We start from the raw sequence: 26,939 nt of genomic DNA on the forward strand, positions 1-26,939 counted from the left end.
GCAGTGCCGCTGCCTTCCCCATCCCTCATTGTTGGGGATCATGGATGCTGAGAATGCTAATGATAGCCCTCTAATGTGCACCCCTGCCCCCCCCAGAATCCCCAGGAAGGGCTGATGTGGTTTGAATTTATTACGTTTGAATTGTACATTCTAGGTGAGGCCAGCTTTGGGGCTGCCGGCTTCCTAGGGTCCAGCTGGGCCCCCAGCCTGGCTACAGCAAAGAGGCCAGCCCCACCCTGTCTCTAATCTTGCCAGAAGGAATAGGCCAGCAGGAAGGAAAGACGGAGGGGAGGGGGAAGAGGTCAGACTCAGGTCAGCCCCAGGGACTCACCTGCCTTGGTGTGGGGAGGGGTCAGGGTATGTCTTTTATGGATCAGAGGTTGGGGCCCAGAGCTGCTGAGGCTCTTGGACTTCTAGGGGGCATCTGATCTCTGGGGTCTCAGAGCAGGTGGGGAGCACCTGAAGGAGCTGGAGCCTGGGACGTGGGCCTGGGGACATAAGGGGGCAGGTTCATAATGTGGGACCAGGCTGCAGCTGGTTAAGAGTCTCAGGCTTCCTGTGTGAGGTTCTGGGCACAGGAGCAAGGTTGGGGAGTTGGCAGACAGGAGTGGGAGGCAAGGAGGGAGATTGGACAGGAAAGGCAAAAGTAGAAAAATGGAGAAGAGGCTACCCAAGATGCGCTTTTCGACCACAGGCAAGCCAACAAGGGAAGAGATGGAGAGAGGCAGGGTGGAGGAAGTCAGCCCTGGGGCACAGGGGCCTGGAAGCTGAGCTGTAGGAAGGAAGATGGTGGGAAGGGATGGGCTCAGAGTCAGAGTCAGAGGGGGTAACATCCTCCAGGGCCTGGCAGTTCTTCCCCATCCCTACAGACCCCTCGCCCTTGATCTGGCAGTTTGGGTGGTGAGCTCCACTGAGGGTCTGATGCACATGGGGTGGGAGCCCTGCTCTTGGCCTGTCTCTGCCTTCGGTCCAGACAGCTGCAGCAGCATCCCCCAAACCTAGGCTTCTAGGCCCCTCTTGAGGAACATGGCTTCCACTTCAGAGCTGCTGCATTTTAGCTTGAGTAGGTGATGAGAAGGTCCTGTTGGTGGAGAGGAGGTAGGAGGGAGGTCCCACAGAGACTCCTGCCTGAGTCTCTGCCTGACTCCAGCCTGACTCCAGTGATGTCCAGGTGGGGGTGGTAGGAGGACCAAGGGCACTGCCTGGCACTGCCCTGGGCTTTCCTACAGGAAACAAGCGGCTCTGTGTTTCCTCACGACAGAGTGCTGGGCTGCAGACAGGAGTTATTAATACCCATGCTGGGCTGCAGATAGGAATTATTAAAAGCCCTTGCTTTTCCAACCAGCCTAGATAATAAATGTGTTAGCTTGGAGTGTAATTAATACTGGGGCGGCTGCACAGGCTCAAGACAATGGGGGCTTTTTTTTTTTCTTCTGTGTAGTCTTTTTTCCCTTCTTCACAGGAAGGTGATGGTGCAGGACGCATTTCACAGATAATTACTTTTAACGTGTCTGCCTAGTTTATTGAGTTGGATTCTTCCTGCTCGGTGTAAATGAAGTAATTACCGAGGAAGTCAGTGAGCCAGGCAGCCAGCCCTGGCTTCCGGGCTAACATTACAGCCTGTGGGCCTGAGATGCCCCGACCTGGCCAGGCCAAACCTGCATCCTTGAGCTCAGAGGAGGGAGCTGGCGGGCTCAGGGCCCTGGACAGGGAGAAGCTGAGCTGAGAGTGGGCCCAGCCCTGAGTGAAGAAGCATGGTAACAGCCAGTCCTGATCAGCTTGTCTCTCTGAGCCCATTTCCTCTCTGTCTTCCTCCCTGGCCTGTTATAAGGTTCCCTGAGGCCATTTGCACTGAGCATGGGGGTCCCCAAAGGATGTTCAGGAGGAAGAATGTTGAAGCTGGGCTACAGCTGCAGGAGTGGATCTTGGTTTCTAGAGCATTTCCACAGGGTCTGAGTTGGTCTGCCAGGCCAGTGCATCAGTGGAAAGACTTCAGCAGGCCAGTTTCCAACCAGTTAAAAAACATTTAGAGAGCAAAGAGCATACTTTGGGAAGCATTTAGAATAAACGAGGAGCAGAGAGGAAGAGGAGTTGGTGGTAGGGTGAGTGGGACTCTTTCCTTGGCAATCAGTCTAGGTGGGCTCTTGCTCAGCACCCACACCTCCAGATGCCCCCCAGATACCGTCTAGTCCAGCCTCCCTCCAAGCACAGATGAGCCCTCTGCAGTCTTTGTGAGGCAAGTACCAGCCTCACCTGGATAATCCCAGTGATGGGGAACTCATTATCTCACCAGGCAGCCAGCTCCATGGTTAGAACATTCTTCTATATTGAATCAAAATCTGCCCACTTCTAAGTTCCAGCCTTTGATTCTGATTTTTGAAGCAGCACAGATCAAGTGAGCTCTCTCTTTCCTATGGTGATAAGGATGGATTTCTTCAAATTAAAGTAGTATATAATAGTGAATATGTGGACGTAATGTATTTTAAGTAACTGTATTTGTATCAGACATTTAGGTTGTTATCCTTATTTTCCTTTTAGAAATAACACAACGTGAACATTTTTGTGAATAAAGTTTTCTTCTGTATTTTGGATTATTTCCTTATGATAAATCCCAAGACATAGAATTAATGTGATGAAGGGTATATATTTAAAAAATTACTATTCTGTAAGTATAAAAGTAATACATAGTCATTACAAATGTAGAAAGTCTATAAAGATTAAAATGATCCATAATTCTCTCAGAGATATGGCATATAATTTTAACATTTATATACATATATAAAATGTTTTTATAACTTCATGCATAGACATGTGACTATATTTATCAAAGTACACATATAGACTGTTAAAATTTTGGACCAAATGAATATTTTCATCATTTAAATAGAAAGCATTTTTTGTGTCATTAAATATTCTTTTACAACATCATTTCAAATGATATATACCTGTTATGTACCTATTCTGTTTATTTGTTTGTTTAATTGAACCCTATGTTAGAGTAAGTGTTTCCAATTTTTCACTTTTATAAACAACGCTACAATGAACATAAATATCTGAATCTTCATACATATCAATCACTTTTTTTCCCCTTAGGTTACATTTCTAGAAGTGGAATTGTTCTGTTTTTAAATATTTTGACATATTTTGCCAAATTCCTTGTTAGAAAGTACTAATTGACGTTCCCAGCTGTGTATGAGAATGCGTTTTGTTGCATGAGCATCAGCATTGAATATTATAACTTTTTTCATTGTTTTAATTAAATGATTCATCATTGTTTTGTTTGTTTGTTTGTTTGTTTTTTTAAGATTTTATTGGGGAAGGGGAACAGGACTTTATTGGGGAACAGTGTGTACTTCCAGGCCTGTTTTCCAAGTCAAGTTGTTGTCCTTTCAGTCTTAGTTGTGTCGGGCTCAGCTCAGCTCCAGGTCCAGTCGCCGTTGCTAGTTGCGGGGGTTGCAGGGGGCACAGCCCACCATCCCTTGAGGGAGTCGAGGAATCCAACTGGCAACCTTGTGGTTGAGAGCCCACTGGCCCATGTGGGAATCGAACCGGCAGCCTTCAGAGTTAGGAGCATGGAGCTCTAACCGCCTGAGCCACCGGGCCGGCCCCTCATTGTTTTAATGCATTTGTTTGATCAGTAGTAAGAGTTAAAAATTTTAAAAGGGGTTTATAAGTATAAATAGTCCATTTGTTGTCATTTTGTTTGTTTGAGTCTTTGGCTTTTCTTAAAAGGCAGTTTAGTGCAATTGTCAAGATTGCAGTTATGAGGTCAAATTTGCGTTGAATCTGGGCCAGTAATGTGCCCTTAGTTTCTCCATCTGTAAAATTTATCCTCACAGACTTCTTGTGAGGATAAATGAGGTCATATATGTAAGATGTAGAGTCATGCTGGGCAGAGTAAGTGATAAATGTGTTTGTTCTTATTGTCTGACTGTTGTTAATTTGCATGAGAAACAGATATCTGAAGAGGGTATCATAATCTCCCTCCCTCCAAACCCCCAAGTCTCCTTGTTGGAGGCTCAATGCTCCTATTCCTCTAGTGACCACCATTCTCCTTCTCAAGCTTTCCTGGGGCGTCACACAGGGTGTGGTCTCAGCAGCACAGAGAATGGTGAGGTGGCCACACTCCATTCCCAGATGATCCCCTTCTGGGAATATCACAGTCCTGGGGGCTTCTTCTGGTGGTGGCTGGATCTAGTAGGGAGCATCTAGTAGGGAGTTCGGCTCCTCTAGTGTCTTCTGGCTAACAGGGTACTTCACTGGAGCCCGCACCTCCGGTCGCCCACTCTCCCTGTCCACTCTCCTCACACACTGCCACATGCACGTGATTTCTTGATCCTTCCTTATTAAATCTACCCAGAGTGTTCCCTGCTCCTGTGAGCCCTCTTTGCATTTTCCAAAGTAGCATTAGGTGATCTGATAAACTGATTCTAGTCCATGTGTTAATAAGAGGGAGTTGGTGCACTGCCTGCAGGGTAGTTGAAAGAATGCCCATCTGGAATTTGAAGACAGTCCAAATTAGCAGCTGTGTGATTTGTAGCAAGTCACTTAATGTCTCTGAGCTTTTGTTTCCTGGTCTGAAAAATGGGGTTAGTATCATTACCCACTTATCTAGATGACAGTTACCCACTTATCTAGTTGACAGTTACCCACTTATCTAGATGAGTAATACGTATGGAAGTGCTTTCTACACTGCAAACAATTACACATGTATTGGTTATTATTAGATGTGAGTATTTGAACAAGGTATATCAGAGGCACTGCTTTAACTCAAAGGTCTGACAGGTGCTGAGGTTGGTTAGTAGGAAATGCGTTTAGGGCAGATGATATTCAGGGTGACTGTCAAACCACTTCAGGTTACTTATCTAGTCTCTGTAAAGAGTTGGTCCTTACTGTGTGAATTCAGGATATCGGGCTGGGCACGTCATTGCTGATCTGATAAACATGCATGGGCCTAGGGTCCCCTCCATGGGGGAGGTGAGGTCCCTCCTTAGCTCTGACATCACCGTGTCACCCAGTCTGGCTAAAATACTGAGTTTTAGGTAATTGCAGGTGCTAATTGGCTTTTAATTAGCCTAATGCTTGCAATTAGCCTGTTAAATTCAACCTGGCCTCTGGTGGTAAGGTCATTTTTCTGATTTTGTTTGGTTCCTGGGTCCTTATTAGTGTTAATGGGCTATCCAGAGACTGTGGGCAGGCCTGCTTGTCTCACTTGAAACTTCTGCTGCCCAGCAGGGGAATTAAAGAAGTCATAGTGGGTAAGGAAAACCTGCTTCTGGTGAGGTGGGGTGGTGGGATGGGAGCGTGATGGTAGCGGTGTCATTAGACTTGTTAGAATCACAAGTGAGGTCTAGAACCCAGGTTCCCTCCTTCTAATTTAACATTCTTCCCCTTTTGAGCCTCAGTTTCCCCATCTTTAAAAGGAGGATAATAATTCCTGCCCTTCCTACATCACTGTAGTTCAAATGAGTTAATGTAGGAAGTGGGTGTGGATGTAAAGCAATGCAACATGAAATGGCTTTATCACATCAAATGTGAAAGCTCTTTAGAGTTATACAAGTGGTCCCAGTGTCCCTGGCCACTAGTTCCCGGACCTCTGTACCATATTTGTCACTTCTCATGCTGTCTGGTAGTTCCTGATTCCCACTGTCTTCTTATCCTGCCCACTCTGCCCTAACCATGGGTGATTTGAAGGCATTAGCATCTAGTAGGCGCTCAATAAATGTTGGTCGGATATGTGCAGCTCTGGATGGGAGGGAGTCTGGCCCAAGGAACAGGCGTGGGGAAACAGTCACGAGAAAGCCTTTGATGGCAGTGGTGAGGGGCATTTACTTCCTGTCCTGCTCAGCTTTCCCCTCCCTCCACTAGACTGGGCTGCTGCAAGTCAAGACATGATCTTATTTGTCTTTATGATGTTTTGCACAGAGCTGGCCCATAGCAGTTGTTTGATAACTGCTTTTTGAATGAATGAATGAATGAATGAATGAATGAGATAGGGTAATGTGGTTGACAGCACATGGAACTGAGAATAAGATGAACAGGATTTGGAATCCTGGTCTCACCATTTTCTTTTGGCCAAAATTTACTGTATGCTCATTATGTGTCAGGCAGGTATTAAGTGAAAGTGAATTACAAAAGTGAATTTTTAAATTCACAGTCTAGTAAGGGCGTAGACCTGTGAGCAAACGATTCTATTATATATAATAGAAACAAATGCTACATATGTTGGTGGGCAAGAAAAGAGTGATAAACTCTTTTCACTCTTTTCCACACCCTGTGTGAGGAATCAGAAAAGGATTCCCCGAGGAAGGGAACTTAAGCTGGGTCTCATCAGCTTGGGAAAGTCACTCATCACTTAATTCTTTTGGGTCTCAGTTTCCTAAGCTACCATCTGAGGAGACTAAAACTTCCTTCATAGAGGTAAGGATGAAATAAAATAATATAAATAAAACATGTGGCACTGAATAATAAAGGTTAAAAAATATTTCCTTGAAGCCAGGCCAGGTTGGTGGGGAGGGACAGAAGCCAAAAGCTCAAGGAATTTCAGAAGCTAATCCATATAACTTCATCTGAGCTCTGCTAATTAATACCTACGTGACCTTAAACAAGTGCCTTAATTTTCCAAAGTCTCAGTTATTCTGTCTGTAAAGTGGGGATAGTAAGTTTGTTGTGTAGATCAGTGGAGAGGCGTCACATAAGGTACAACATGCTTGGTACATAGTAAGTCCTAGAAAATATTAGCAGTTCTTTATTATTATTATCAACATATTTCATGGAGAGACTACATGACACGCAGACACACACATGTTGCATGCATGTTGACTCTCAGATATGCTCAGAGAGGGGGGAGGATGGGGTGGTCAGGGTTAGGCTGAGTGACAGCCAATGCTGCTGGATCTGAGAAAACTTCCTGGAGGTGAGGTGACAGGAATTCTGTTGCAAAGGTTGGAGGGACCAGGCCTGAGTGACAAAACTGGGGAGAGCGGCTTGTGGCTCATGCGCCAGGCTGGGGGAGCTTGCCTCACGGGAAACTAAGAGATGGCCACCTACCAGCAGCAACTTCATTCCTTCTGGCACGTAGGCCTCCGCCCCAGGCCAGTCGCACCCGGCAACATCCCAGCAGCTCTGTTGCCTGGCTGGTCCCCTGACCTTGCTAAGCAAGGCAGCCTGGCAGCCATGCTGGGTTGCCGTGGTAACTGGCAGCCTCCCAGCTGGGTTGCCCTGGTAACCAGTTAGCTGGTATTGGGGGAGGGGGTGGTGAGCTGGGGGAATCAGCCTCAAAAGAGGCAGAGAAGGGTGAAGGTGGGACCAAGAGGAGGACAAACCCCAGATGCCCCCAGGACAGCTCTTTCCTCTCGCCCTCACTGGATGGGAAAAGCCAGAAAAAGGCAGGTAGGAAAGGATGCTGTGTTGTTTCTATTGTGTGCGCACGTGTGTGTGTGTGTGTGTGTGTGTGTGTGTATGTGTTGTGGTGTGAGTAGTCTTGGCCAAGGCAGTATGTTGGAAAGATTTGATAGGGTGGTGCAGGAGCTCTTGGGCAGTGACAAAGGCAGCATGGTCCAGAGGGGAAGCCATGGACCGTGCAAACCTAGGTCTCAATCCTGGTCCCCGCCCCTCTTTGAGCTCTAGTTTCCTCATCTGTAAAACAGAGTGCTAACATGGACCTCCAGGGACATTGTTTGGGACAGTGCCTTGCACTGTCAATGGCAGTTCCCTCCTCATCTCCCATGTTGATTTTCTATCTGGTGGACGCTTTCCAGTCCACGAACAGCTTGTATTGGAGAACAACCCTGGTCAGAGCCCAGCCCTGTGACAGGGGATAGGGGTGGGAGAGTTGGAAAACTTGAGAAACCAGAGACATGGCTCTCATCCTCAAGGAGTTTACCATCCCATTATGACAAGGGCAGGAAGCAAATTTGTACAGGTGGGAACACCTGCAAGAAAGTGTTCAAAGTAAGACCTAATTTAAAATTTTGACTGCAACCAGTAGGACTAAATTTTTCATTACAACCTAGCAAACACGTGTGTTTCTTTCATTGCTAGCTTCCTGTTACATTTCAGACTAGCCTGGTGTATTTTTTTTTTTTTAAACATAGTCTTGACCCTTCCGCTTGATTTCACACCCACGAGTGGGGTCATTGTCTTCAATTTGAGAAACACTGAGAGAAAATAAAAACTTAAACTTCTTAGATATGTATATAACCTCAGGCTTCTTTCACCGTCCACGTGTAATGTTATCTGGTTGGATCCTTACAACTCCAATCTGTGAGGTAACTGAAGCTCAGAGGTCATGTGAGTTGGCTAGTTGCCCAGTGAGTGTCACAGGTCAAAGGTCACACAATTTGTCCAGGGTCATAGAGCCAAGGCTTGAATTGGGGTCTCTTCTTCAGGTTTATGGCTCAGCACCTCCATGTGTGTTGAATCCGTTGCCCAGTTTTTTCTTGCTGTGAGAGGAACTGAAGGATTCTTCTCATTGAAGGAGCAAATGGGATCTAAAGATCCAAACGGCTCTGCCACGGCCATGTCCAAATCAAGGGCCTGGAGCTTAGTCCTGAACTGGTGCCTCTTGTCTGTTATTATGGGGATGCGAGAGGCTGGATGCTGGAGAGAGCTGTCAGAGATGATAGCTGGGCCTGAAGTGGTCTGGGTAGTCCCTCAGTGTTTGTGAGGGGAATAAGTCCAGGAAGAGAAGGGGAGGGTGGGCCTGGCTGCATTGGAGCTAACCCTTCTGGTCACTGAGCCGGGCTGGGTACAACTGTAAGGAAAGAAAGAGTCCATATCAGGGGCCTGGGGCCATGCCTAAATGCCTCAGGCTTCTGGGAGATTTTATGACAGGAAAGCCTTAAGCCAGTCCCCATGGAAGCCAGTTTTTAATTGCCTATCTCTGGTTTGACAACGGAAATGATAGCCAGCAGGAGGCCTGCCAAGTGTGGACTTGACCACAGAATAGGTTCAGCTGGGGGAGAGCTCAGCACCAGGTGGCAGGTGAGGAGTGGCTGGAGGGGGAGGGGCATGAGTGGCTCTGGAATATCCAGGAAGAATGCTGAACCTATAAATATTTATTGGGATAAATTAAAGATAAGGTTTGGAATCACAATCAGGAGCATGTGAAGGAATTCATACTGCTCGGGTTCCATTTTCAACCATGCTGTGAGAATTTAGCCCATTTCTCCATCTCTCAGGAGTAGATTTTCCCGTGTGTGTGGGCGCTCAGTGGATGGTACCCGTTCCCTCCCTTCCTGCCAAGGACTTTGCCCTTTACAAACAGAAGAATGGGCAAACAAGGGGGCCTTTACAGCTGAGAGGCATTTCCTTTCCGTTTGTTTGGGTGTATTCCCTGTCAGAGTTTATAGAGCCCCTATTGCACAAAAGGCTGTCCAACCTGCCATGTGTTGCTTGTGGCCCTGGTAGGAGATGGGGTAGGGGGTGGGGTGGGAGGGAGCTTCACGCCCAACTTTGTCCTTGTCTCTCTAGGCTTCTTGTTAATTTACTCAGCACCCACTGGTTTGACTATCAATTCCAACTATAAAATGAGAGCAGTCAGACCCAGCTCCTGATTTTACGCTCTGGGTGACTTTGTAACGCGTGGGGCCAGGGTGGTGGGTGTGTGACTAAGAGTTCTGATGGAACTCAGAGACCATATTCAGTGCCAGTCCTATCAGCTCCCTCCTGCCCACATTCTACAGGAAGGGGCTTATCTAAGAAGGAAGCAGCTCCTCCAGGAGCCATGGCCTCCTTTTGAAGTGCAGGCCTTCTGTGAGTTCAGAAACCCAGTGTCCTCATTTAAACCCAAATAACCCTCTGGTGGCAACCAGCAGGGTGGTCTTAACTGATTCTCTTCTTTCCTCTTTATTTTACTCCCATGTGTTTCTGCTCTTCCCTGATATCCCTATCATTGTGGTCATTCTCTCTCTCGCTCTCTCTCTAGATGTGAGTGTATATAGTGACTGGGAAAGTTGGGTGAGCTGACTTTTCCCAATGCCTCTGGTCCCTCACTATTCAGGTCAAATGACTCATCAGAGAAAGGAAGGTTTGCTCCAGTGGCTTTTGTGGAGGGGGACCTTCCACAGGGGGAGGAAGCAGCACATGGTGGGAGAAGAGGGGACAGGAGAGTTGTGGCTGATCCTGCTATCCTGTTCAGGGTGATTCTAGAGTGTCCTTGTTACGGTGTGGTGACTCAACCACCTTCCCCATCTCTCTTGGATTGTGCTGTGGGTGAGGCTGTACCCAATGCAGAGTGCGTATAGGTTCTGAGGGGGAATAAAGGTGGAGATCCTGTAGGCCTTCCTCATGGCAGCAGACCCCAGATATGAAGAAAGCAGGAAGAGGAGAGAGAAACAGACTTCTGGAAGAGCAGCATGGCAGAGATGGAGAGTGTGGAGAGGGTTCCTAGTGGAAGGAAACCTTGAAGGGAGGGCCGAGGGTCTGAGAAAGGAAACCTGGGTCAGTAGGGACAGGTGCTACCTCTGGTCATCTGTTCTGGAAACAAAGGGACAGAGAGTGGTGACTTAGAGAGCATCTAGACCCCAGACAGGACTTTATTGAATCTGGACAAAAGCATTCCAATTGGGCCCAGCATCTTCCAAATTTGGTGTTGACAGAACCAAATTGTGGGAAACACATTAACTTATTACATCATGCTTTTAAATGTGTCCTTTTATTGGCTGAAATAGCGAGTTGGAAGTAGTTGTTTCAAAATATTTTTATGCACATATGTCCTTCTCTCTGATAAATTTGTATTTCCCCGCAGTAAATAGCATAATGCCTTGGAAGAGCTGGTGCTTATACCTACCTTCCCCACCTTCTAGGGACATTATGCCTGGGGATGGGGCAACATGCAAGAAGGTAAGATAAGAAGCTTCTCTCAGTCCAAATCCTTTCGTGGGCTGAGAGTTTAGATTACAATGGACGCTTCAACAGTGTGGGGGTTAGGGGCACAGACCGCCTATACAGTCGAACATTACTATGGTCTGTCCTCCACATATGCAGATTCCCAACAGAGGAGTTGACCCTTGCACAACATAAGCCAATTGAAAACAATCCGCGTATAAGTGGGCCCTCGCAGTTCAAACCCATGCTGTTCAAGGTTCATCTGTATTTCTCCACCTGGTTCACAGGACCACTGTCTCCCAGTCACTGGCCAAAAAAATTTCAGGGTGGAGTTGGATCACATCTTTTCCGTTCTTCTCTGCCTTTCTCCTTGGAGACCTGGCCTTGTCACTCACTTCTGGGGTACTCTGATAATGTTGATAAGGGCTGGCCCACAGCATAATGTGGGTTAGGAAACACTAAATATCTTACATACTTTTTATGACAATTCTGTATGTTTTTAATATTTCTTTGAGAAGAAGCAAGCTATTTTCAGCCAGCTGAGAAGAATGTATCACTACCACAAGAACTTCATGAGATAACAGGTCAGAGAAGGAGGTGTCAGCAGCAGCTCATTTGCATAGTTCCCACAATTCTTCCTTTGGTCAGTTTGTAGCTGTCCCTGGCAAGTTGTTGTCTGGGCACTGCTGTCACTTTCTCTCTACCACACACACCAGAATCGGTGAGCAAGTCGAGCTAAATGTAGCTTATATAAATGCTATTGCTCCAGTGTCAGAATCTGTGTTTTTCTTGATGGAGAGACCGAGACAGGAGAGGGACCTAGAGTCTCAGACTTGAAAGCAACCTTTCATTTGGTTCAACCCTCCTCGCATAGCAGTCCCATTTCCAGTGTCTCAGAGCTGTGATCAGCTAGCGCCATTTGAATTGTCACCTGTGACTAGGAAAACTGCTTTGTAAAGCAGCTTTGCCCATCAGTGAACAGCATCAACTCCTATCCTTCCTTAATGCTGATCTTATACTTTTCTTCCCTACCGTCCATTCTTTGGTTCCAGTTTGACATCCTGGTCATTCTTTCCGGGGCTCACTTGTTTGTCATCCTTTCAAGAGTCAGACAACAGTTTTGTTGAGAAACAATAGACACAGTGGGAAAAATATAGGCTCTGGGGTTTATCTGTCTGAGTTTGCATCTAGCTCCACATTCACCAGCTGCAGTTACTCTGGTTATAATCCTTACGCTCTCTGAGCCTCAATTTATCCATCTGTAAACTGTCAGTGATGATGGTACTTACCTCATAGGGTTGTTGGGAGGGTTAAATGAATTAACGCATGTAAAAAGCTTAGAACAGTGCATGGCAACTGTAAGCCACTCAGGACATGGGTACTTTTCATTTTCTCTTAAAATAAGCTGTGTAGAATTGAGTGCACTACTCCAGATGTGGTCTATTCAGCAGAACTCTGATGCCCTCTACTTGATAATCTATTTCTATATCTCAGACTACGTTTACAAGTCACTGGAGTTTAAATTGAGCTCATTATACTAAATGCTCAGGTCACTTTCCCATGGACAGCTGTTAGGTTTAGATTTCCCCTCTCCTACATAAAAGATGTGATCTGCCTCAGAGGGAAGGTCAGTGTCAAGGGGAGCCCAGAGGGTTTCTTCACACTGGCTCCAAACACACACGTACCCTCACTGAAGAAGTCTTGTTCTGTTTGTAATGCCATTCTGCAACTGGTGTTCTATCTGGAAAACCCCTTGACCTACACTGGCCTGAAATAAAATTCCCTGCCCCATGGGTCTTTTGTCCTTCAGTGGGTCTCTTTCACTCTTCTCTGCTTATTTGATGCACTTGCTTATCAAGTGAGCTAAGCATGTCCTGTTGGGACCTTCCTAATCTCCAAATCCAGCTCTCCCACTCACTTCTTGCTCTTCCCACAGGTGCCCCAAGCACATTCAGAGTGCCCAGTTTCACAGGCAAACTTTCAAGACCCTCTTAAATCCTTGCTCTTCACGGGCCAGCAGCATCTATATCACCTGGAAGCTTGTTAGAAATGCAGAATCTCAGGCCTTATTCCCGACCTACTGAATTAGAATCTGTGTTTGAACATGGTCTCCAGGAGATTCACATGCACATGAAAATCTGAGAAGTACTGCTCTACATTATTCAACTTGGGGTAAGAATGAGGTTGAGGAGGGAAGAGTCCCATCTTCCAAGATCTTGCAATCAGTCCTACTGACCTGAGGACAGACATAAAACTATTTCCAGGATATTTGATTACAAACACTCCACATTCCCCATTTGTTCCTTTGGAATGCCAATAATAAGGTTTTTATAAAACAGTCATACATTTTTTAAAAATCCAGTTTCTATTTGTGTTTTCCCCATTTTATTAGTTACATGCTCTTGAGCATATCTCAAACCTTTGGATTATATATACAACTGGAATCTTTTTCAATGTTAAATGTAGGATTTTACATTTATGATATACTTCATTTTGTTAATGTTACGCCATTATTCAGTATGTGGAATCCTGATTCTGCCCTAAGCATGTTAGCCATCCCTCCCGGCTTTGTCAGCAGAAAATCTGGTAGCCCTGCCTTTGAGTCTTCGTGCTAATCATGGATGAAGATGTGGAATATAGCAGGATTGGGAACAGACTCCTGTGGGGCACCACTGGCCACTCAGTCATTGGTTCAGCAGCATTATTGAGCATAAAAGCTGCATCCCTGTCATCAGATGAGCTGATTGGAGCTCTGGCTCTGCTCCCTGCTGCCTTTGTCACCTTTTGGCAAGGTATCACTGCCCCAGACTTATTTCTTCATCTGTAATTGAGGAAATTAGAGTAGTCATCAGCACTCCCTAGGGTGCATTGAAGAAATACATGTGCCTAGGCCCCCCTCCCACCCAGAAATCCTAATTCAGTTGGTCTATGGGGGTCCCAGGCCTCAGTATTTTTAAGAAGCTCTCTAGGGAATTCTAGTGTGAAGCTGGGATTGAGAACCGCTGGACCAGGTCATCTCTAACATGATCATATGCCTGTCTGATCCCAGGGGCTCCCCTGCAGACTGGTTGGCATCTTCTGGGCCGCCTGTCCTGCAGCCTGAGCTCTGCTGGCTGCAGTCTGTGGTTGGACAGAAAGCCTGGCTGGCTGATATAGGCACTGGGTGTACCATGCAGGACCGCAGGGAACCGTTGTCTTCCCCAAATCTGTGAGAGAGGACACGGGAAGCCTCCTGTCAGCTGCTTGCTCTCCTATCCTTTTCCTCAGAAGAATCATCTTTGATCCTCTGATGCTAAGAAAATCCTCTGATCCTAAGAAAAATAGCCAAAGGCCAGTGTCAGTTTTAGCATAAGTCAGTCGAGATGGCTCCCTGTCTGGTCTGGTTCCTCTCTGCCCTCTGTTTCTTTCCTCTGTAACTCAGGAGGTGCAGCACCTCTGGGCCATGTCTTTCACTTTATTGACTCCCATAGGCTGAGGGCTGCTCCATGCTGGGCTGTGGCAACACCCAGGAACCTTGTTGGCCTGCACATGTACACATACAGACCCCTCTGGCTTGGCACTGGAGGTTAAAGCTCCTGCATACCCAGCTTGGCTCATTTGGGGCAATACTGGCTTCTACCCTGGGGCTCAGGATATTGCTTTGAGCACCCCTTCCTGCTTTGGGGGTAGGAGTGTGCCCAAGATCTGTGTTATTTTGTCCTATCTCCTTTCCCACCAGTTGCGGCTGGGTGCTGGGAGTGTCTGCAGTGGGCTTGTTAATTGGTGCTTCAGCTGGCTGATTGACTCTAATGCGGGTGAACCGCCTCTCAGACAGCCGTTAATTGCAGGCACGAGAGAGACAATAATTATGCGATAACGGGTGGCTTTTGTGTGAGTCCTTCTCCTTGCACTGTGTCAGCAAACACCAAGGGTTTGTTTCCCAACATTCAGCTACCCTGCTGATGAGATACCACAGCCTACTTCAGCTCACTCGTCCCTGTCATCCAGCCCACCTGTCCTCACCCCAGGCTTTTACCCAGATCCTCTGGGTGACAGAAACCATATTCCCATCTTCCAAAATATTGTCGCCTCATCCCCAGGCCATCATGACCTCATTTTTAGTATTTGTGAAGTTGATTGATATTTTATTATGAAGTAGTACTTAATCAACTTTGCTTAAAAAAAAGGGTAAATACTATATTCTGTGCCTTGTTCCATGGGCCCTTCTTTGTTAATATTTTTACATCACTGTAACTAGTGTGTAGCTCTTGTCCTGTGCCATGCATTTTTTGTTTGTTTAATATGATTTTATACAAAAACTTCCAGGTATGACAATGTTCCATAAATTTGTCATTTTAAATAGCTGTAAATAATTCTGTCATGTTACTTCATTTTTGTACTGCTCTTCTCCTTTACTGGGAATTTGGGTTGTTTCCAATTTGTTGCTATGATGAATAGCTCTGCTATAAATGTCTTTATGTATTACTGATTTTTACCCCCAGTTATTTCCCAGGGGGTAAATTGAATGACGAGTTATACTGATCTGGCATCATGTTGGGAAGAGTAGGGGGAGTGGGAAGCTGGAGGCTATCGGGAGGGTTTAACTGATTCCCTCCCCTGTCTCTCCTATATGCAATTCCTTCTCTTTGCACCTCTTTCCCATCCATTTCTAGTATGATATACTCCAACATCCCTGGTAAGACCCAAGTTAGTGACATAGAGACTTGGCGCTCTTGTTATCTATCGCTGCATAATGGATTACCTCAAGAAGTAGTGACTTACAACAATAATGTGTTCTTATCTCTATGGTTCTCTAGGTTACCTGGGCTCAGCTAGGTGCTGGCTTGGGTTGTCTCCTGCGCTTGCTGTTATCTGAAGGCTAGACTGGGCCGGATGGCCAAGGTGGATCCTCACATGGCTGTCATCTGGGAGCTCAGGGCTGTCAACCTGAGCACCTCCATGTGGTCTCTCCATGTAACTTGGGCTTCCCTCAGCATGGCAGTTGGTTCCAAAACGGGGTGTCTCAAGAGAAAGTATTCCAAGAGACGCAAGTAGAAACTTTAAGGCTTCTCGTGCCCTAGCTGCAGAAGTCACACAATGTCACTTCTGTTACATTCCGTTGATCAAACTGAGTCACAGGCCCATCCAGATGCAGCAGAAGGGCGAATAGACTACACCTCTCAATGGTAGGAGTAGCAAAGAATTTGCAGCCATCTTTGATCCTCTACCCTTGAAGACAAAAAGCATGTATTGATTAGCATCCTATGAATTCTATCAGCTTCTCCTTATGAGAGGCCATATGAGAGAGCCTATCCCGTCATTTCCACTCCAAGTCCTGCCCATTCTCACAGCTCAGAAGTCATGTGATCTCTTCTCAGAACCTTCCCTGATGGCTCCATAGGAGTCATCTCTTCTGGCATCCCTCCTCCCTCGCCTTCCTGAAGGCTCCGTATCTTTGTTTGCCCGCCCTTGTCTCACACAGCTCTTATCACACATCACAGCATTCAGTTATTTATGGGCTTAGCTTGCTAGGTGTCAACTCCTGCTTGAAGGCAAGAATTCTGTCCTGTTCTTGTTAATTTCTACACCCTACCCTAAAAAACCTCATAAAAGGGCTGTAAAAGGGCTTCCCTACATCCCATTCCTTACCCCCTTTTCATACATTGGACTCTTCACTCTCACTGTCTGTTCAGTGAATGCCTAAATGATCTTAATGAAAGGGGGCGGGGAGGAGGACACATTTACTGAACACTTAGTGTGTGTGCTTACTAGCACTAGCTAGGAGCTTTATATAAATTATCGTATTTAATTTTTATTGCAACCTGAGAAGTACATTGTAGTATGTTTATCTTCCAGATGTTAAAGCTGAGGTTCAGAGATATTAACACATGTTCAAGATGACATTGTTGGATTATGTAGTTAGAAAGCTGTAGAGTCATGATTCGAACGTAGGCCTTTGGGAACTTTGGACAAATATTCTCTCCTATACTTTACCTCTTAGAATCTCAGTTTTCCATCTGTAAAATGGGGAGATTAATACACCTCACAGGGTTGTTTTGATGAAAGGAAATAAGACAAGCAAAACATCCAGTGCTTGGTATAGCGTAGGCATTCACTTCACACTGCCCGTCATGACATGACTTCTTGTTCTTAAGGGCTTGAGAAGCACTCTATGCATTTGGGGTGCCTTTATGGCTAGTGATAGTTGATGGAACTTCCCTGTCATCATCTTTGGGTGTGTGCGTTGTTCACTAACACATACGTTATTACTCTGGTCCTGTGCTTCCTCGCCCCTCCCCCTGGGGCACACAGGGAGTCATTTTCCCTAGATTCCCCTCCAATGAGTGGTGAGTGGTGAGCATGAGCGAGTGACCTCCCACCTTTGTTCCAATCACAATGCAGACAGCCAGGTCTTCAGTCACCTGGGTTCTTACCCCAGAACAGCTAAGCCTGGGGAGCCTGCCCCGCCATATTAATTACTTTTGTTTGCTCTTTGAAAATTAATTCCAACAAGAGCTCATTAGTTCTTTTTCTTTTCCTCATCCTCATGCTCACTTGTTCACTTTACCTCTCAGCTCTGATTCATTCTTTGGTCTCTGTCTATCTCATCGCATACAAGACCCCGTTCAGGATGATTGTGCAGTGGTGATGCTTCACTGGATGAGTTATGATATGGATCAGAAAGGAGACTGCAGTACTGTGAAGGGGGTTCCTTGGTAGAGCTGGGGACAGCGATGATTTATGTCTTTGCTCCCCTGATACCCTTCTCTCTTATTGCTCTGGCTCTGGCCTCATCATTTTCTGGCTCGAGACACTGCCCAGGAAGGGAGGAACTGGTTAGTCTAGGCGTCCACTAGTCTGGTCTGGTCTCTGTCCCTTCATTCCAAGCTCAGTTCCATCTCCCATCCCCTGCCTGGCCACTGATATATAGCATAAAGTTGCCAGAATCACAGAAGGCAGGGGAGGTTGGACTTTTTTCCTTAACTCTTCTCACACCCTCCCCTCCAAAGGTCCAAACTGAAAAGTCTGAGAATTCAGACAGACGCAAGTTTCTTAAAATTCTTTTATCCCTGCCTTCAGGCTCTTCTTTCCTCCCAGTGTTAGCTGTTTGGTTGAACACAAGGCTCAGGGGAGGTGAGATGGAAGCTGTCCCAGCAAACTGCTTTCTTTATCACTCTAGCCCAGCACTGACAGGGAGCTCGTCACACACAGCTACTAGCTTTTGCGATTCTGTTCCAGTCTAATTCTGCACCCGGATGCCTGGAGTTTGATAGATCTTCAAGTGAAAAAAAGCATTTCCTGCATTCATGCAGATTTGCAGATATATGTCCTTTATGTTTACAAGCGAATGGTGGGTGACAGGGAGCAGGAAGTCAGAATCGCATACAAGCTGGTCCAGTGCATGATTCTGAATAATACCTTCCGCCTTCATATACCTTCCAAGGATTCAGGCCTGATGGCCTCAGCCAGAAGTAACCTCTCTTTCCATTGAATTCCTCTCGTACCAGTGACTTGTAACATTTACAGGAAATCTATGCTTTTAGTTGTCGGGGTGGTAGTAGAAGATAGATGAATTGGGGCTGTATTATATAAGGTCTTGCATTTTCAGCTAGCCTCCATCCTGTAGAAACTGGAGATACACTGAAGGTTTATGAGCCAGCGCCTGACCGAATTGTCACTTATAGAGAGCAGGGAGACCAAATTCAGAGGTACACTCTTTTATCTCCAGAACAATGGGACTGGGGATGAAAGTTCAGGCAGGTTGCTAGCTCATGCTTAACCTATAGTCTAAAGACTACATGTGGATAGGGACGATTTCTTGGTAACAGGGACTTCTGGTGACACACTGAGAGCGATTTCAGGGACTCCAGGGGGTAAGGTTGGGAATCCAAGTCTTAGGGTAAAGTCTTAGGATAAAGTTGAGTGGGTGACTAGAAGCAGGAGGGTTCAGATCAGGGCATAGGGGATCAGATCTAAGAGGTACAGGGCCCCTGTTGACTGTAGAGGTTTATATTGGGCCCCTCCCTTATGCAAGAGGCACCTGTTAAAGGTGTCCCAGAAGAATTATTTGCTGGCCATAAAAGTAGCTATGGCGAGGTGACAGGGAACTGTTAGAACAGTGGCTATGGGGGGATTGAAAAGAGGGTACAGATATGCCCATGTCACATATGTACCATCATTCCGATTGCATGGCTCAGAACAGCTGGCCCTTTTGTTCCCCCTGGGGGCTCAGCCTTCATTTCCTAGACAGAAAAGAGGTAGGGGGAATGACATAACTCCTTGTCTGTCAGCTTCCTCCCAAGGTCACTTGTTTCTGCACTGCTGTCCCTGGAGCTGGGGGCTGCTTGGTGTTGCCTGAATGACTTCTTGCCTTAATCCAGTTGCTCTGGCAGAAAGCAGAGTGTGGCTGCCTGCCGCAGCTGCAAAGATGCATTTGAGAGAAGGATCCTCCTTCAGACTGTGCTCCAGGCCTGAAAAACAGACCCCCTCTTCTCCTCCCCCAAGAAGGGCCTTCCCTAGAGCCTTTCTCTGGTGGGGAAAGAAGGGAGGCACTTAGTCAAGGGGCCCAACCTGGTGTCTATACATTGAGTGGAGTTGTCTGTAGTGCTGGTCTGAGGCCAAGCTAAACACCCTCCCACCAACTGCCCCAGCCATCCAGCTTTCCTGGCCTGGCTGGGAGTGGAGGATGGGGGTGGTGGTGGTTGGCTATAGGTTAACCCTTGGAGACCAAGAGAAGAAGAGTCCAGTGGGAAAGTGTTTGTCTGTTTCCTGATAGGTGGTTTTATCAAGACCAACTCTAGAAAGGCAGGCCCAGAGCCCACCTCCTATGGTGATCTTATTAGAAAAGTTATTTGGATGGTCAGGGTCTCTGAGTAACTCCCTCTCTTAGCACAAAAACTTAAGATTTCACTGTACAAGATGAAAGGGGGCCTTGCTTCCAGTTCACCTTTTTGACGCTGGGCCTGGCTCCTCCCTCTGCGATGGATATTGTATAAGCTATGGCCTTTGTCTAGTTCCCCAATGTAGAAGGTTTGCCTCAGGGGAATTTCTTCAGGGTACCTGGGCTGAAGCATGTCCAGACCACACTGCCTGTTTCACCCCATCCCAGGCCTGCCCCTAGGGAAGGTTCTCTAGGGAAGAGAACAAGGATTCTCTTCCTTATCCACCTCTACCATAGCCGGCATCATGTTACTCTTGGCCTTTTGTGTTCAAGACCTGGAGAGAAATGGCCCAAAGTTGGACCTCTTCAGATCTCAAAACCTCAGAGGGACCATACAGTTTTAAATAGGTTGATTAAGAAGTCATTGTCTAACAGGAGCAAGATGAGAGGACATTTCTTAGTTTTTTAAGGGAATGGATTGCCAGTGAAACGCTGGGCTTGCTATAGAACAGTCTGCCTTTAAACCTGGAGGCCTGGGAACTTGCCTGATCTGGCAGTGGATCGCTAGCGCTTAGTCGTGGTAGCCCAAGCAAGGTGGACTGGCGAGTAGGATCAAGGAGGCTTCTTCCAGCCGGCAGAACAGGGCTGAGCCCCCTTGAGGGCCAAAGCCTGGCCTGCCCAGGAAGAGAGAGCCAGGTTCTGAGTGTCAGCGCCAGTTCCCTAAGATGGTCACTATTTCCTCCGAGCCGCAGCTGTTAGTCAGCTGAGGACTAGGGATCAGTCATGAGGCTTCCCTCCTGTGGCTTTGTGAAGCTGCAGGGAAAAGCGTCAACATGTATAAAAAGCTAGGCAAATGCCAGAGATTATTATGAATATTATTATTCTGAGGAGAGGCCGAGAACTCTTGGAGGCCTAAGTTTCAGCCCTTATTCCCTGTGGAAGTTCCTGCAACTTGCCCCCACCTTCCCGGGGGACAGTGAAGAGAAGGAGCCATTGGGTGTGACTTGCCTGTTGCTCCCAGCCACCCTGTTTGGGCCAAGCTCCGGATAATTAGAGAAACCTCATCAACCCACAGATACAAATCCTAGGACCAGATCATGACTCCCTGCCCTGTCTGTCTGTCCCCTTCTTCCTTACTCTTCCTTGCAGCATTTTCCATTTCCCTCTGATGGATCCCCTGGGCAGGGAGCCCGAGGCCTGGGGGCCTGGTGTTCTCTGGCTTGGTTTGTTCTTTGCCTTCTCCTTATTCAGATGACCTTACAGAAACCTGCCTCCTCCTTCCTAGGTGTGGCAGGAACTCTCGTTTATGGTAACGATACCTTGTATTTATAGAGCGTTGCTTCTCTGTGAGCCCAGAGTACTTTTCCTTCTGTGTGTGCTACCTTGGCTCTGGAGGTGCAGACTTAGGGACAGTAGCCTGGTGACTTTATAACCGAGGCTGAGAGGCAGTCAGTAGCTTGCCTTAGGTCACATAGCCAGCAAGTGGCAGAGCCAGGATTTGAGTTTCAGAGTTGGGAGGGCCCTGGAATTAGTCACTGGGTTCCTCAACTGCCGGAGAGAGACTTGTTGGCCCGCTTCCTCCGTGCCTAAGGGTGAGGACTGTTGCTTGCGTGGGTTGACTCTGAGGTAACCTTGGGTCCTGTGGTCCCTGAAGGTCAGTGAGTGTGAAGAGGTGGGAGGTGGTCATCTTGTGACCGCCAGCATGGGCATGAATATGGAACAGGCACCTTGGAGGAATACTAAGTTAACCCTGTGTCCCCTTCAGCATTGTGCCCCAAAAGGGCGGGCTCTGGGCAGACTCCTTCTGGTTCCCTTGATTGGCTACTTGGTCTGAGGTGGAGCCGCCCTTCCGGCACTCAGCCCCTCAGTAGGCAGGTAGATCAGTCCACTTGTCTCTTCCAGAAGCAGGCTGCTAGGAGGTAGGAAAGGAACTGTCTGGGCCAGGAAGTGTGTCTGCCAGCTGATGCCTGCAGACCCCTCCTGGGCTGGTAAGGGCAGGGAACTCCTTCTGAGCAAACTGGGCTAGGAATGGCTGGGGGACTGTGGAGGTGTGGGGCTGCCAAGCAGTCACTCTGGTTATGTGTTCCTGGGGGTCTCTAACGCTCCCCACTCCATCTTTCTCCCCTCATGCCTTAGTGTTGCTTTCTTTCTCCCTTGCTCCCTCTTCTTCTCTTCTCTTTCCTTTATTAAATTATATCTTCAGCTCTGCAATGTGCTAGGTCTGGTACTCTTCCCCTCTGTTTCCTCCCTTCCCAAGGACTTCTCCCGATACCCTGTAGTCCTCTCCCTTTCCCTTCTGATTTCTCATCCCTTTCTCCCTCCGTCTTTTCTTCTTTCCCATGAGCTCTGTGATCGGCAGCACCAGAAAGTGCTAAGGGAAGGACCAACCTGGGAGGTGCCAGCTGTTTGCCCAAGGTGGGGTTGGTAGTAGCCTGGGCCTCTGGGCTGGGCTGGGCTGGGCTGGGCTGGGCTAGAGTGTGGGCTTGGGTCCTTGGTTCTTCTGTGGCCTGTCCTTCCCACAACTTCTTCCTTCTCCCGTCCTCCCCATTTTCACTCTGGTGCCTAATAGAGGCAGAAAGGCAACAGACATTTTAAAAAATTGATTAATTATTTATTTTCATGTTTAAATTTTTTATTATTAAATTTATTGGGGTGATGTTGGTTCATAAGATTATATAAGTTTCAAATGTATAATACAACAATACATCATTTGTGTACTGCGGCAACAGGCATTTGATCCAGCTACTGCAAATGCTGCTTTGCAATGATTCTAGTTCTTTTCCAGATCCTAGGGTAATGAGAGGCTGAATTCAATATGGGGCTGGAAAAGCTCTTAGTTTTTAGCTCTGCACCAGGATGGTTTGGAGAGGAAGGGGTGTGTGGAATTTCACCGCAGAAGACAATGTATCTCCACTACTGTCTCTTGGTGGGACCTCAAGAGGGCGCTACCTCTGTCAAAGGCCCGAGTAGGATATAGCCATAGAAAGTGAGGTCTAACTTGTTGCAGTGGAGCTGCTGGAAAGGGAAAAGCATCCTGGGGGTCCTCTCCCATCATGCTGTTAAGGATGGGAGCCCCAGAGATCAGAGCCATCAGCCTGGCCAGCTTGGAGGACTTTACTGCACTGTGCTTATGTCACCATAGTGATGATAATGGAGCCTCTGATTTTCATTTAAAAAAATTACAAACGTATATAAAAGTCGAGAGAATACTGTAATAACCCCTCTGCACCCCAGCTTCAATAGCTTTGAAGTCATCTCATGGCCAATCTTATTTTAGATATAATCCCAGTCCTTTCTACACTCTGATTGTTTTGAAGCAAATCCTGAACAGCTTATCATTTCATCTTTAAAGATATGGACTTTAAAAAATCATTATCACACCTAAACAAAATCAATAATTTCTTTATATAATCAAATATTCAGTTACTATTCATATTTCTCTGATAATTGTATAAGTTTTTCCCTAGTGTTCTTTTTAATTTGGATCCAAATAAATCTATATATTGTGACTGGTTGTTAAAGTTCTAAGTCACTCTTAATCTATAGATACTCTTTTTCTCCTTCTTTCTCTCTTGCAATGTTTTGCTGAAGAAACCAGGTCTTTTGTCCTGTAGAATTTTTAGCATTCTGGATTTGGCTGATTGCATCCTCATCATATCACCTAATATGTTCCACTGTCCCTATATGAGTGGTTAGATTAAAGGCTTAATGAAATTCAGGTTCATTTAATTTATTTATTTGGGGGTGGGAAGCAAGAATCCCTGGGTTGTGGTGTGTACATCTATCAGGAGACCCACAATGTCTGGCTATCTCTTCTTTTTTAACTTGCCTAGATCCATTAATTCATTACAGGCCAATTACCTATTAATGACGCTCTCTAATTAGACGTTACTTCCTTCATCCCACAGTAAGTGATCTCTTACTTACTAAGCGGCCTCTTTCCCTGGGAGATGTTGCTGAGGAGGCCAAGCCCACATGGCAATGGGGTTCCACTCCTCCCGTCCTGGCCTCTGTGGGTTGGTGAGGCAGGCATCCCGTAAATGCCAGGTGGGAGCCCTGGAAAGAGTCCTTTGTGTCTTCATTCAGTCAAATTTCCAGTTTTTGTGCTGATGGAATGAGTCAGAGCCCAAGTCAGTCCAGATAACTTTTCCGGTTAGCCTAGAAATACAGTTCAGCCACATTTAATCAGATGAATGCTCAGACACCGATCTTCCCTGACTATGCCGTATACCCACCCCTGTGTCATATCCACTATCAGCTACCTAATCTTCACACACACACACACACACACACACACACACACACTCACTACATGAGGTTAGAGGGAAGCACTGAGGTCAGCTTGCTTGAGTATGGGTTTTGATCCACCACGTTCTAGTTGTTTTGTTTTGGACAAGTCAGCTAGCTTCTCTCTGCATCAGTGTCTCCACTTACCTTAAAGTGTTATGAAATATTAGCTGAGATAATATAAACAAAAAGCTCAGCACAGTGCCTGGCACTGTTATTTTGAATCATCTGCTCATAGCACTCAAAATATCTAACTGCGAGAATGCACACAGAGTGGCAGCAGACAATTGAAAGATGACCGTATGTCACAGATGTAGGATTGTATGCTATAGTACTTATTCCAAGACCCATCAATAAGGAGGCTCAAGCAGCATTTAATAGCAGTTTCTTTCCTTTTCATCCCAGTCAAGGTCATCTCAAAGTAGTTAGGGCTCCAGCCCTAATTTCAAGGATGACGAAGCTGTGTCCAGAGAACTTGCTATCTGAAATCCAGAGCGAGTCAGAAGATGTGCCTACACTGGGAAAGGAAACCGGCCACCCTGGCTCTCTGATATGTGCTCTGTCCTTTCCTTAGGAATAGGAGCAGCAGGGAGGCACTGGGAGGACGTGGGGTTTGGCTTAGACTTGCTCTTGTATTTTTCCCTTTTGGAGGCGTAGGCTGTCTCTTGCCCTTGAGGAGGCCCCGTGAGGCCTCAGGTCTAGAGAGCCAGGTGGACGAGCCTCCGCCCTGGGAGCTTGCGGTCCCCTGGGGCCTGGCACAGCTGCTTGCCCATCTGCCCATGCAGATCAGAGACAGAAATCTGCAGTTAGATAATTAGACACAGCAACCTCCCCGGGCAGAGAAGGTGCCAATCAAACACAGGGCTCCCGGCACGCTCCTTGGCCGAAGTGGGCCAGACACTCCAGGCGGGAAGGGTTTCTGAGAAGGGGTCGAGAGAGAGAGAGAGAGAGAGAGAGAGAGAGAGAGAGACTGGTAGGCACTGAGCTCATTTGCTCTGTATTAGCTCCTTATCACTTGCTATTTCCTGTAACTCTCCACGTGCTGGTCAATACAGACAATAAGACACCATTTGTGGACCTTCAGAGAGATACAGCAAGGAATGGAGCTAAGGATAAATAGGGTGCGAGGCTTCGGTGCCAGGTGGGAGGGAGAGCTAGGAGTGCTGGGCAAACAGGAAGCACTGGAACTGCTTTCTTAGGCATCAAAAAAAAAACAAAAAGAAAAGAAAAGAAAAGAAAGGACTGGTACATAACAAACTAAATGAAATGCTGTATTTCTGTTTCACTGGGCTCCCGCCTGTTATATCCTTGAGCTTCTTATTCTGCTGGGAGCTCAGCCTTGTGACTTGAGCATGTGAGCTGAGAGTGGCAGAGTTTCCATCCCAGCAGAGGAAAAAGGGGGAGGGGAGAGAATGGGAAGAGGCAGAAACCCAAATAGCTGCTTTGTTCATAATTTCATACTACAGAGGCTGCAGTGCAGAGTGGGCTTCTGCTGGGACCATTCCCGGCCTAAGCTAGGTAGGGCCCCAGAATTTAGGTAGTGAGCAGAGTTCAAGGGTGCACAGCTGGGACCCATTGGATCACACAGTGAGAACAGGGATGATGGGGACAGTGGACCTGACTCAGACTGAACTTCTCCGAGTCCCAGTGCCTAGCTCTGTGCTGGCACACAGAAAGCTCTCATGAAATGTGGAATGAATGAATGAATGAATGAACCAGTCAAGGAGAAAGAAAAGGAATTTGATTACAGCTCTCCGTAGATCGTCCTCATTTGCTAGTTTGAACCTTAGGGGTTGGATTTAGGGCTCGGGCGGCAAAAGTTGCTTGTTAGAAACGTGCTCTAAGTTGAAGTAAAGCTTGATTATCTGTTGCACAGAGCTCTGCTTTGTGTATTAACCAGGATTTTGGCTTCCCTTCTTTCTCTTTTGTCTCCCTCTTTGCATGTGCTCACTTTCATAGATGCGTGGGGACAGAGTTGGGCCGCCACACACATATTCCTTAGGGTGAGCATTTGGAAGGATATGTACATTTCAGCTCTCTGTGCCCTCCTGCCCCTCCTTGGGTTATGAATCTGGGTCTCAGTCGCCTCTGTTTTTTCACCAGTGTGTTGTGAACAGGGGTCACTAATAAAATATTTGCTGAATTAAGAAATGGCTGTAAGTTGGCAGAGGCAGAAGGGAGACGCTTTCTCCATCCTGACTTCCTAAGCCGTGCTCTTTGTCCCTGGCTCTAGAATAGGACAGACTGCCTTTAAGGGACACAGGAGCTGACTATCCACTCATGCTCTCTGGTCTCCATGAACTCAGGGGCCCAGTTTGAGCCCGGGCTCTGTTTCAGCTGGCAGAAGGAGCATGGAACAGGAGCCTGCCCTTGGCCGTAGAGAAAGTCGGCTACAGCAGGACTGGACACGTTGAGTGCTCAGCAGCCTGCCCCACAAAGCAGCTTAGGGGAAAATGAAGTGGATTCAAGCCAGGCAAAACTCACTGTGCTGGACTCGTTTAGGAGGGGGCTGGGCAGGGTGAGGAATGGGGCACTGCCCGTTTCTCTGATCTGTCCAGTCTATAAATTAATGGCAGCTTGGCTGTGCTTGGTGTTAGAAGCATGGAAATGGCTGTTCTTGCTTCTCTCTCTGCCCATACTTCACCCCTTTTTTCCCCTGGCCACTGAGATCTTTGCAGAGCTAAGTGGCCTCTGGGGATAGCCAGGAAGCAGAATCTTGCTCTGTGGCCTCCTCCTGGGTTTGTTAACAGGTTACACTAAGAACTCACCAAGAAAAACCTTTCTCAGGGCTCAGGGTCCCGAGCAATCTCAATTAGTTTCTAACAGGATTGTATCTTCCAGCTGGGAAGGTAAACTTACCCAGAGCTTCTGGAAGAACCAAGGCCCAGCAGGGCTGGGACGTGCCCACAGTAACATGTGTGCCAAGGGCTCACCAGGATGGGCATGGAGGCGCTCAGCCTCC

At 47.0% G+C, this 26,939-nt stretch overlaps 1 protein-coding gene across 9 annotated transcripts in view; it reads left to right on the plus strand.

The window, feature by feature from the left end:
- PLEKHA6 (pleckstrin homology domain containing A6) overlaps nt 1-26,939 on the plus strand; it is a 133,636-nt gene that overhangs the window by 16,005 nt on the left and 90,692 nt on the right. Inside the window, exon 1 of one of the 9 annotated variants that reach the window (XM_033092249.1) lies at nt 21,603-21,678. The exons of the other annotated variants lie outside the window; for them this stretch is intronic. The gene's annotated coding sequence lies outside the window, so the exon portion shown is untranslated. Of the gene's footprint in view, nt 1-21,602; nt 21,679-26,939 lie in introns of those variants that run through there. 9 annotated transcript variants of the gene reach the window in all.

This window comes from Rhinolophus ferrumequinum, chromosome 22 (genome assembly GCF_004115265.2).
Source record: "Rhinolophus ferrumequinum isolate MPI-CBG mRhiFer1 chromosome 22, mRhiFer1_v1.p, whole genome shotgun sequence".
Lineage (NCBI taxonomy): Eukaryota > Metazoa > Chordata > Mammalia > Chiroptera > Rhinolophidae > Rhinolophus > Rhinolophus ferrumequinum.